The sequence below is a fragment of the Balaenoptera acutorostrata genome, chromosome 1, assembly GCF_949987535.1.
Source record: "Balaenoptera acutorostrata chromosome 1, mBalAcu1.1, whole genome shotgun sequence".
NCBI lineage: Eukaryota > Metazoa > Chordata > Mammalia > Artiodactyla > Balaenopteridae > Balaenoptera > Balaenoptera acutorostrata.
Window position 1 is genome coordinate 21,411,675 of NC_080064.1, and position 11,827 is coordinate 21,423,501.

Below are 11,827 nucleotides of genomic sequence, written 5' to 3' on the forward strand. Positions count from 1 at the left end.
TTAGCCGGGGGCCCAAACCGAAAAGAAAGCTCGGGGTCTCCCTAGACTTGCCCCTTCTCCTCCCTCCACACGACATCCCGGCCATCTCACAGTTAGTAAGCACTTACTGCATACCAGTTGAGGAGCTCCCAGAGTGGGGCCGACCAAAGCAGGTTCCTGGGCATGTATAAACACTCCTGAAGCTTCCACAAATACAGGGATGGGGAAGAGGTCTGTAATAAGTCTGGATTTTCCACAGTTAAGCTGGGGTGAGGAGGGCCCCTCTGGAGGGTCGTGTGAAGGGGCTGCTCCTGGATGCTGGCGTGCACCACTCAGAACCCCCTACAGGACTCAGGCACTCGTTCTCCCAGAAACCACCTAGTACAAAATTATGTCCCCTCCCTGGGGGCAGCCTGGATTCAGGGACTGGTCACCGGGGAAGCTCAGGGGCCTGGTCCCCTTGCCTCAGCTGGGGTTAACTCTGAAGGGCTGTCTCAGCGCCTTGAGGAAAACATTTCTGACACCCCACCACCTATTAGGCCTCTTGTTCCCTCATGCATAGACTTCCCGTATTTTTCATTCATAGCCTTTGTCCCACTTCATAATTGTCTTCATTCATTTGTTCAATACCAGGAGTGCTCCACGCACTGATACACCAGTGAACAGGAGGCAAAATCCCTGCTCTAGACGGGAGACAGGCCATAGCACGTATATAGTATAACGTGAGGTGGTGACCTGCGTTCTGAAAGAAAGTGAGGAGGACAAAGGATGGAAGGAAGATGCAGTTTTTTTTTTAGAATTTTTTTTTTTTTGATGTGGACAATTTTTAAAGTCTTTATTGAATTCGTTACAATATTGCTTCTGTTTTATGTTTTGGTTTTTTGGCCTCAAGGCATGTGGGATCTTAGCTCCCCAGCCAGGGATCGAACCCGCACTCCCTGCACTGGGAGGCGAAGTCTCAACCACTGGACCGCCAGGGAAGTCCTGGAAGATGCTCTTTTGAGATGTTAACATTTGAATGGAGGCCTGTGTGGAGTGAGAGAGGAAGTCACAGCCACATCGGGGCATGGGGCATCCCAGGAGAGGGAACAGCAAGTGCAAGGGGCCCTGAGGCAGGAATGTGACCATGAACTTGAGAAACAAGGAGGCCAGCATGTCCAGAATGGAAGGAGCCAGGGCCAGCTGCATGTGCTGGATTCCTTGTTCCTTCATCCCACCTCACCGGTGCCCTTGGGCAAGAGCCTGCCCTGTCCTGAGATTCAGGGTCTCCATCAGGTGCAGCGGGGGTGAGTCATCCTTGGCCACTGCTGGGCAGGCCTGTTGAGGTTAAATTGGGGCCCCTTATCATTTTCTCCCCTGGCTCCCCTCTATCATTCTCTCCTAGCCCTTAACCCGATTTCTAACTATATTTTTGTGTGTGATTACTTGCTGTCTGTAAGGTCTCTAGGTGCAGGGACGGTGCCTGCCTCATTCACCAGAAGATGCCCAGAGTCCAGCACTGTGCTAGTTTATACAGGAGGCACTCAGTAAATGTTGAATGAATGAATGACACCACTTTATAAATTATAAAGCAGGAGTGATGGGAAAGGCTGTGATGGTTGTAAAATAACTGCTGTCTACACAGGCAGAGGAAGCTGCCCAGCAGGAATCTAGCCAGTGTGTGGTTTGGGGTGGGGGGCAGGGAATCTGAGCAGCCTCGTCCCCACCCCACCCCTAACCCCAGGACTTGGTAAGACTGAAAATAACACTGATAACAACAGTCATTTCGGCCATGCTACCTCATTTAATCTGCATAACAAAGTCACCGGGTGAGTACTACCATTATACCCATTGTAAAGATTTGGAAGCTGAGGCTCAGGGATTTTAAGGAATTTACCCAAGATAAATAAATGGTGGGGCTAGGATTCACGCCCAGGTCTGTCTGAGATCATGGTCCACCAGAGGGTTAGCAATGACACTCTCCTGCTCCTCTCCTCACTTTTACACTTTTAAATCTTGCCTATCCCCATCTTGCCTTCTCCAGACTCCCTGCTCCAGGCACCTCTCAGAACCTGTTTATCTATCTGTAAAGTGGACACATTAATCCCTGCCCATTTCATAGTGACGGCCCATGAGGATGAGGACATTCTGTACATTGTCAAGGGCTGGGTGGTGCCGAGGTAGTGGAAGACGCAGCAGGGACCTGCCCGAGGCCACCTCGAGGTGGCAGGTGAGCATCCCTGGGTTGTGGCTGGGCACTGTTGGTGAGTGAGTGTGAGTGTGTGAGGGTGTGGGTAAGTGTGAGTGTAGACCAGCCTCCAGGGGACTCTTGGAGGGCAAGAAAAGCCCCCTCTGCTTCTAACGTAAGGCTTCCAGTTTATTAAATGAAAAAGTAAAAAGGGCTGCATGATACATGGTATATTTTAAATGTTTACATTTAACAAATGAATGCTTTTAACACACAGAATACAATGCAATATAATAGTGCTATTCACAAGATAATTACAGGATTTATAGAAAATATTAATTTATTGTGCACTGCAGGGGGTGTGGTCGGGTAATGAGACCCAAGTTTAGATTTGCCTAACGAGCAGTCTGTGCTTCTCTCCCATCGTGTACCTTTGTCACTGCATGTTATATCCTCATTTGGGCATCTCAACAGCCTATAAGGCCCTACTCCATCTGGCCCCCTCCTCCCCCCACTCAGCCCACTCTCTGGCTTCTTCACGGCTCTTTGAATCAAGGCAAGCACAGTCTTGCCCCAGGGCATTTGCCCTTGCTGTCCCCTCTGCCTGGGACCCTCCTTCCTCAGATACTCTCATGGATTACTTCCATCACATCTTCTGGTCTCTATGCAATGTCCTTTCTCAGGAGGCCTTCCTGTACCATCCTATTTAAAATTGCAAACCATCCCTACGTTCCCTATTCCCCATCCCATCTTTATTTTTCTCCCTAAAATAACTTTTCAACATCTCATCACCACACACACACACACACACACACACACACACACACACACACACACACACACACACACACACACACACACACACATGCTATACTGGTTTATTGTCTAGCTGCATCACCAGGGCTGCTAACAGCTGGACCATAGTAGGTACTTGATAAACAAGAATGAATTACTGGTTACATCAAAGGGTTCTATCTGATGCCCTGTCTGTGAGGCCCACCCCAGTTCCTTGACCTGGTGCCCATGCGTTATAGGACGAATCTCTGCTATCTCATGGGGGTTGGACATTTGGACCCCAAGGGATGTCCTGGTGCTGCCATCTGAGAGGCACTGGTTTAAACCAGATGGGGACTATGATCCCCTGCAGCTCGAGTCTCAGGCCATTCCCCAGTGGCCTCTGGGACCTACCTACTGCCCCCTGGTGGCTATACCTACCCCTGAAGTGCATCTGGTGTGGGTAACCAGTCAAGAGTACTAAAGGTTACTGTGTGCCAGGCTTCAAGACTCATGTCATCCTCATCTTATTCCCATTTTGTGGTTGAGGAATCTGAGGCATAGTCAAGGGAGGGTTTTGTTTTAATGGCAAATCCCTGATGAATTCCCTGCAGACCTCTCTTCCTCCCTTTATGTTCCTCCTAAAGGCTTAGAATTCGCAGTGCACACCATGCAGGTGCTTGCTTGAGCTGTGGCCTCTATCTGGAGTGCCTTTCCCCTTCCCTCCTTTATAGGTCTCAGCTCTGCTGGTTGTCCTTCTCAGGGCTTCAGGGCAGAATGCAGTTAAGTGCCTCCTCCGGGTCTGAAATCTCCTGTGCGTCCCTCTGGTAAAGCACTGAGGGAAGGTGGGCAGTGCAGGAGGAGGGGGGTGCGGCGGGGGAGCAGGAACCACTCCTGCCCTTTACTGATCTGCTTTCCTCACCAGGCCATCAGCGCCTTGAGGGCAGGGACACATTTTCGGGTTTTTAAAAACCTTGTATTCATTCATTGATTTATGAGTTCATTCACAAATGTTTATTGAGCACTTATTCTGTGTTCTGAGATCGATTTTAGCTCAGATACACAGCATCAGTGCTGTGAAGGGGATTAACAGGGACTGAGACGGAGGATTACAGGAGATCCCAGTGCCCAGTGTAGGGTCTGGCAGAGTCAGCAATAAAAACATTTGAATTAGAGCCGAAAGGCCCCAAAGCCAACCAGCTGTTAAGGGGCAGGACCGACTGCTTCACCGTCCCTCTTCTGTACAGAGAGAAGCTCTTCTGGTCCACTTCCTAGCTGTGTGGCCTTGGGAAAGCTCCTTCACTTCTCTGTGCCTCAGTTTCCTCATTCGTAAAATGGTATTAAGTATTACCTCTCTTTTAAAGCTGTTCCAAGAATAAATGTGGTAAAGGCCTGAAAAGGGCTGAGCACAGAGTCTGGAATACAGTTAGTGCTCAATACATGGCAGGGAGAAGATGAGGAAGAGGATGGAGGCCAGGAAATTTGGAGGAATGCTGGCGGGCCTCCTGCCCTTGGATCACCTGCTCAGCCTGGGTGGGCAGTTTCACAAATGGCCACGAGGTGGCGCCCAAATCCCAGTTATTTAGTTGTCGGTAATTTTTTTTTTTTTTTTTTTTTTTTTTTTTTTTCCCTTTAGTAGATGAAGCTCTTCAGGGGAGTTGGGGCCAGAGAGGCAGCGGGGCTCCTATGGCTTAGGATGGGTGGGGGCTGGGGTCTGGTCATGGCGGCCCTTCCAGCCTCTCTCTCGTTTTGGTTTTTCTCTTGGGGTTTCCCTGTTAGTGTTCAGGTATACAGTCCACCCCACCCCCAGTGTCCGCCCCCCACCCCCCACCCCGACTTTTCCCCTCCCCTCCCAGGGTTGGAGTCCAAGGCTTCTGCTAAGTAGGCCATGATCCTTGACTGCCAGCTGATGGGCACCCTGGCCCCTCAAGCCATTTCCCCTTCCCTTTCTCATTCATGAACGAGGCTAGGTTGTAGGGATTGGGGGACACTTAACATGTCCTGTAGGCCTTGCAGGGTGGCGAGCCAGAGGAAATGACCCTGTTCCTGTTCTTAATATTCTGGGGGTGGGGTGGGAGGTCGGAATAGAAAGCAAAAGAGGCAAAAGGAAAACATGCAGGAGTTACTTAAGAGTTCCTTCCCATCTGTATTTGCAGCACACCAGAAATATTATCCTCATTGCACAGATGTGGAAACTGAGGCTGAGAAGTGTTAGGCCACGTGCATATATTGCCCTTCACGTACACTGGGCTCTCTCACCAGCAGGGGTTGTGGTCCACACTAAGTATATTCATAAATTCATTCAACAGCATCTACCAAGCTCTGCAGATCCAGTGAGAATCAGACCTAGCCCCTGCTCTCGGGCACTAGCAATCTGGAGGGAGAGGCTGGCAGGGAAGCACACAGGGCAGTTTGTCCTTGAAGTCAGTGCTGGGGGCAGTGGGGACCCAGAAGATGCAGTTGCTGGTGTCACCTGAACAGGTTGGGGGCACGATGGGAAGGAAGGTCTGAGAGATTTGTAGATTCCTTGAAGACCAAGAATCTACTCAAGTGTAATTTTCAAAAAGGTAAAATCAGACCTTCATACAAAAAAAAAAAAAATGAATGTGTATCAAAGATTTTCTTTAACTCTGTAACTGACAAGGAACCAGCAAGGTGTTAAAAGTAGTTCAAATGAGAATGTTCTCTCCTGGACAAATTTCCTTTGCGTGATTATAAATAGGAATCATTTGCTTGCTATGGGCAGGAATCATTTGCATTATTATCTGTTTTCTACAAATTACTTCTATCCCTACAGAGTTATAAAGTCAGTCAAAGACAACCAACAGCACACAGTCCTACGGATCAGATCATCATCAGAGGATGCTCAGCCTTCCTCTGAAAGGACACCTAGGACTCTCTTTTGCTTTTTCCAAGGGCTTTATATGTTTTCTTGACTAACGCTTAGAAGGATCAGGAAAAATCAGGTAGCAACTGTTCTTGAGGGAGTAGGTCATCTGGAGAGAGCCTGGTCCCCATCCTTCCACCATCCCCTTCTGCATCCAGGTGACAGATTTCCAACTCTAGCAGGAGCTGTCCAGTCAGTGCCCACCAGCAGGTGGCACTGAGGGGAATTCTGGGGCTGGGAACTGGGGGCTGACTCCCAGTTTTCCACCACTGCTGGCCTTCGGGAGTCAGGTTTCATGACTTGAGGATATCACAGGGCTGTTTCCGTGTGAGCTCACCTAGAGCCGTGAAGTCAGTCATTCACTGATTCAGCCATTTTTTCATTCAACAAACATGTGGTCAGGCCCACAAATCATGTTCCTGAGATTCTCCAGAGAATCAGTTCTTTTCTTTGCTTGTCTTTGCTTGCCTGGCTTTGCTGCCAGGACTCAGAGCGATCTGAAATTCTGAAAACTCAGAATCACTCCACTGCACCCCAGCCCTGCCTACGCATCTGTCCACTTCCCTTGGAAAATTCACCTCATCAGAGGTTGAATAAAAGCTTTAATTCTATAATCTCCTTTTAAGATATTATTATTCCCATTTTCCAGGTGAGAAAGCAGATTCCTCCTCTTCTGGGCCCGTCCTGGCTGTGTGGGAATGCTGTGCCCCCAACCCTTGAGGACCAAAGATGGCTGAGATGCCACCCCAGACCTCACCATTTCCCTGGCCTTCCCACAAGTTCACACTCACAGAGGCCTGCAGCATAAAGGGCACCTCCTCAGCCCTTCCCAGGGGTCATAAGAGTTCTCCAAAATGTTGTGGGGATAACTACAAACTCAGTGCCCGCCCGACTCAGCAGACAAGGAGCTCTGGAGTGACCTCACCTCTCCTCAGCTGGGACCCCTGATCTGGGGAAGGGTCAGCTGGCTCAGGGATGGAGGTGGGCAGGTGGGGTCCTGAAGGCCATTGTGGTAGTAAGATCTGCGCTGGGGCGTGAGAGTGGTGGGGGGGAATGTGGCATTGGGCCACCAGAGGGCGCACCTGTCCCACTGGGCACAGGGCAGCGGTTTCCAGGAGGGTCCTGCCCTGGCTCCTTGGCCCTGCCCTGTGTGCTGGGTCTAGTATCGTGGAAGAAAATCTTCCTCGCATCCTGGGAGGTGGGGAGTGAGTTAAGGTAAGGGTCCCTGCTCCCACCACGACAAACATCCACAGGACAGAGGTCACAGTGCTGTTGTCAAGCCCCTCCGGAATTTCCCGAAAGAGGAATCTTTGAGAGAAAAGAGTGGGACTACATGGGAGGTGGATCCTGAGGGAAAAGGCCGCTGGTCTCTAAGTACCTTGGGCCTGCAGGCAGCGAGATATGGTGGGAATGAGGTAGAGGTGGCGGGGTGCAAAGCATGTGGAGAAGTAGAGGACAGGAGAGGGAAGAGGAATCATGAAGCTCTCAGAGGCCTACATTTCCCTGAGGGAAGTGACGAGCCCAGACAGGCCAGGAAGATTCTCCACGCTATTAGCACAACCTTGAGTCTCCCTTCTTTCCCGAGAACCATGCAGCCTGACTCAGCATCCAGGACAGCTTGTACCAATGGCTTGGACTTTTTGCTCTAAAAAATTGGGACATCCCTAAGTTGTTCCTTCAGGAAGGGTCCCTGGGCTTTTTGCAAAGGCAATGTTTCCTTTCCTCAGAAATGCTCTGGGAAACTGCTAGAACTTCTGGTTTGGCGAAGGCTGTGCAGCTGAGAAATGGGCCCCCTCAGTGGTCTTGACCAGATTTTCTGGTTTCTTCTTCTACCAGGAGAAACCAACCAGGATGGCCTCCTTTGGACTGGTAGATTCTCTGCGATCCTTGGATTTACCTCAGGAGAAAAAAAGGTGCATCTCTCACTATCACCAAGGTGGGCACTAAGATGGGCACGTTGGTGCTATATGATGGGGCAGGCCCTAGAGCTGGTAATATTGCTGAGGGCTGAGAGTCTCGCTGGGAGTTATTTATTCAGGAAAGAGGTTTGTTCTGTGCAGAAATAAAGTATTTGAAATATTAGGGAACGCCAAGGCCACATTGCATCCCCTTTCCCTTTCTAGAATCTTCCTGGGACTCTGAGAGCCACTCACTTATTCAAGAAGCTTTCTTCTTGCTTATTCTTCCCCTCTGAATATCCTACCGGCATCTGGCATCCACTTATGGGCTTCGAAGTCACTTCAAAATGTGGTTCAAAGACTACCCACTTAGGAAGCTTGTCAAAAATCCAGGCTCTAGGGATTGGGCCTATGAATCTGTATTAAACCCACTCCTCAGGTGATCCTAATAAATAAGGTTGAGAAGCACCACCTTGGAGTACTTCAGATGTGGCCCACAAAATGGCAGAGCTCTATGGGAAGCCACTTCGTCACCCCCGTCCCCTCCACTACCCCCTGACCATCTCCTGGGTCTAGTTCCAGCACTCTCCAGCGACTCTCACGTCCCTCTCCTAGCAGGAGCTTGGACCTCTGAGACACACATCTTTTGTTCTGAACCTACTCCTGCTACCATCTTTTGTTTTTTTCCTACCTTCACTTTCCTTCTGTTCTGATTCCTCCGATACTCATTTTTAATTTAATTTTATCATTTAAAAATCTTTGTGTTTATATAAACAACCTGAAACGAATTTTTTCGGAGCTAGGTGATGAATATCCAAATGAAGGAATGAATTTCAATTGTCCCTAATCCTAGGGGATTATTAGTCCCTATGCAAATAGGCCTAATGAGCACTGCACTAGGATTTCTAATTATCCTTAATGAGCTTCCAAAATGCATGGGGCATAATAGGGTAAGGTGGGTTGTTACCTAAATGGCCCAGTGAATCAAGCCTCTGGTATCTATACCCTCCCACATTGACTCTGGGCTTGACCATGTGACTTGCTTTGGCCAGTGGAGTACCAGTAACCATGATACAAACAGAAGCTTGAAAAATGCTGGTACTTTGGGTGTTTCATCTTGGAACTCTCATGGAATCGCCATGTGAGGAAACCTAGCTTGGACCATCTTCCTTGAGGATGAAAGACCACATGGAGAGGGAGGCCCAGCCATCCCCACTGTCCTAGCTGAACTCAGCCCTCAGCCATTCCTCCAACTGAATGAAGCTGCACAAGCAAGCCCTGGAAAAACCAGCAGAAGAATGCAGCCAATCCACAGAATCATGAGAAATAATAAAGCATTATTAAGTCCTAAATTTTGGGTGTGTTTTTTTTAAAATTAATTTATTTATTTTTATATTTATTTTTGGGTGTGTTGGGTCTTCGTTTCTGTGCGAGGGCTTTCTCTAGTTGCAGCAAGCGGGGGCCACTCTTCATCGCGGTGTGTGGGCCTCTCACTATTGTGGCCTCTCTTGTTGCGGAGCACAGGCTCCAGACGCGCAGGCTCAGTAGTTGTGGCTCACGGGCCTAGTTGCTCCACGGCATGTGGGGTCGTCCCAGACCAGGGCTCGAACCTATGTCCCCTGCATTGGCAGGCAGATTCTCAACCACTGCGCTACCAGGGAAGCCCTTGGGTGTTTTGTTATGCAGCAATAGCTGACTGATACATAAGGTCATAGTAATAATCACAGAACAGTACTTCTGTGCCACTGTTTCTACCTGATATTCTGTAGCCTCATGTATATCTGCTTTAGTGAAGCAATAAAAAAATACACTGGCTTAAACAAGATAATTTCTTTCTCTTATATGTAAGAAGTAGGTGGTTCAGGTCTGGTGGGGCAACTCTGCCCACCCTCAAAATGGCTCTTCCATCTTTGGGTCCAAGATGACTGCTCAAGCTCTTATTATCTTCCCACCAGCAAGAGAGAGAAGAGCAAGGGGAGGGCATGCCCAGTGCTTTTAAGGGCAAAACCCAGAAGTGGCACGTATCACTTCTATTCACATTCTTTTGGCTAGAACTTGGGCATATGGCTTCACCTAGTTGTAAAGGAGACTGGGAAATGTAGTTTCTAGCTAGGCAGCACGTGCCCAGCTAAAATATGGCAGTTCTTTTTATTAAAGAAAGGAGAAACTACACAACATTGTAAATCAACTATACTTCAATAAAATAAATTTAAAAAAAAAAAAAAGGAGAAACTAAGTATTTGAAAATAACTGGCAGTCACTGCCATAGTCTGCCTGCAGGGTGAGTATTCTCATCAATAACTATGAGTGTCCTGTAGACTAGGTGGTTTTATCCTCATTGTAAATCAATAATGGAGTCAAGTTTTATGTACAAATTGGTCAGGATGATTTAGGATGCAGGTAACGAAATACTCCACTAAATGTTGCCTAAAGAGTTGAGAGTTTTATTATCTTAAAAGGGCTTGTTTTGGAATCAATACTGCTGTCTTCTTTCTGCCTTCCCGTCTTTTATTGATATGTTAGGGGTCCCTCCTTCATGGCTAAAAGATGGCTACAGTGGTTCCAAGCATCATATCCACAGATAAAAATAATAATAACAGCTATCATGTATCGAGTGCTCATCATGTGCCAGAGATGTCTAAACATTTCAGATGTATTTGCTCATTTGATCTTCACGACAACCCTGTGAGGAAGGTGCCATTATTATCTTCATGTTGCAGATGAGGCAGGAGATCAAGTAACTCTCTCCAGACCACGCAGCTAATCAGAGCCCAGCCATGCTTTTAACCCTGACTCTGTTTTTAATGGCTCAGCTGCTGGGCCAAAGACAGCATCTCCAAAAAAGAAAGCTGGGGCAGGCCTTGCTCTAAAATGGCTCTCTCTCCTTTTATTAGAGAGGGAAATCCTTCCTGAAGCCCCCAGCCCACTTCCCCTTCTGTCTCATTGGCCAGAAGAGGCCTACCGCAACTCAATCACAGCAGAGGGGAGTGGGAACACATAGAATTATCTTTGACAAGTCATCAACCTCCCCCAGCTTCTCTGGGTGGGTACATTGCCCTCTCACCTGAACACAACAGGCTTCTTTTAGTAAGGAAGCAGGGGGCAGAGTCTGCCCCGATGGCAGAACCCAGGCTTGCCTGGGGGTTCCCAGCTCATCAGGACTGAAATAAATTTGACTCAGACCCCATCCCTCACCCTCCCCAAGACTTCTGCAATTTCTCAGGCTTACAATTGTGTGGCTCTGGTTTCCTGCTTCTGCTGAATTCTAGCAGCTGTTCCCTTTATTTCTGCCCTGGAATTGACTCAAACGTAGGATGCAGCCCATTTCTTCTCCCAAGAAACCATGAATACCAGGCTGCTCTAGTGAGCAGAAGCTGTCTGGGTCTCTGGAAGTCACAGCGCTGCTCAGCACACAACTGAAAGCGACATTATTAAAAGCTGCGGCCCGCAGGCCTTCTTCACTCATGCTTCATCCCAACACCCCCAGCCCTCTCTGCTGCCCTCGCTGGGCTGCCTGCTGCCATCTGCTGGCTCCCCCATCTCCACCTGCCCTCCTTCCTTCACAGCCCTCCCACCTCACCGCCCACAGGGGCTTCCCCTGCTCGGCTCACTTGTGACACCAAGCAGTTTGAGTGATTCGGCCTTCCCCAGCTTCTCCTCCTAAACTCGGCTACCTGGCTACCTTTGTCAAACCCAACAAGGGGCCTCAGAACAAAAGGGCTATTTATTTATTTACTTATTTAATTTTTGGCTGTGTTGGGTCTTCGTTGCTGCGCGTGGGCTTTCTCTAGTTGTGACGAGCAGGGGCTTCTCTTGTCGCGGAGCACGGGCTCTAGGCGTGCGGGCTTCAGTAGTTGTGGTGTGCAGGCTCAGTAGTTGTGGTTCGCAGGCTCTAGAGCGCAGGCTCAGTAGTTGTGACGCACAGGCTTAGTTGCTCCGCGGCATGTGGGATCTTCCCGGACCAGGGCTCGAACCCATGTCCCCTGCATTGGCAGGCGGATTCTTAACCACTGCGCTACCAGGGAAGCCCAGGGCCTTTTATTTAAAGAAGCAGGATCTACTCTCCAGAGAAGGAAGCTGTGGTTATAAATAACAGTGGTCCCCCCTCTGGATTCCTCTGGG

The 11,827-nt window shown here is 49.0% G+C and overlaps 1 long non-coding RNA gene across 2 annotated transcripts in view; it reads left to right on the forward strand.

The window, feature by feature from the left end:
* LOC103013218 (uncharacterized) overlaps nucleotides 1–9,021 on the forward strand; it is a 28,429-nt gene extending 19,408 nt beyond the window's left edge. Inside the window, exons 1-3 of one of the 2 annotated variants that reach the window (XR_009009664.1) lie at nucleotides 1,743–2,188; nucleotides 7,644–7,743; nucleotides 8,758–9,021. This is a non-coding gene — a long non-coding RNA (uncharacterized LOC103013218). Of the gene's footprint in view, nucleotides 1–1,742; nucleotides 2,189–7,643; nucleotides 7,744–8,757 lie in introns of those variants that run through there. The other variant, XR_450014.2, reaches the window with a different exon arrangement.
* The last annotated feature ends 2,806 nt before the right edge of the window (nucleotides 9,022–11,827 follow it).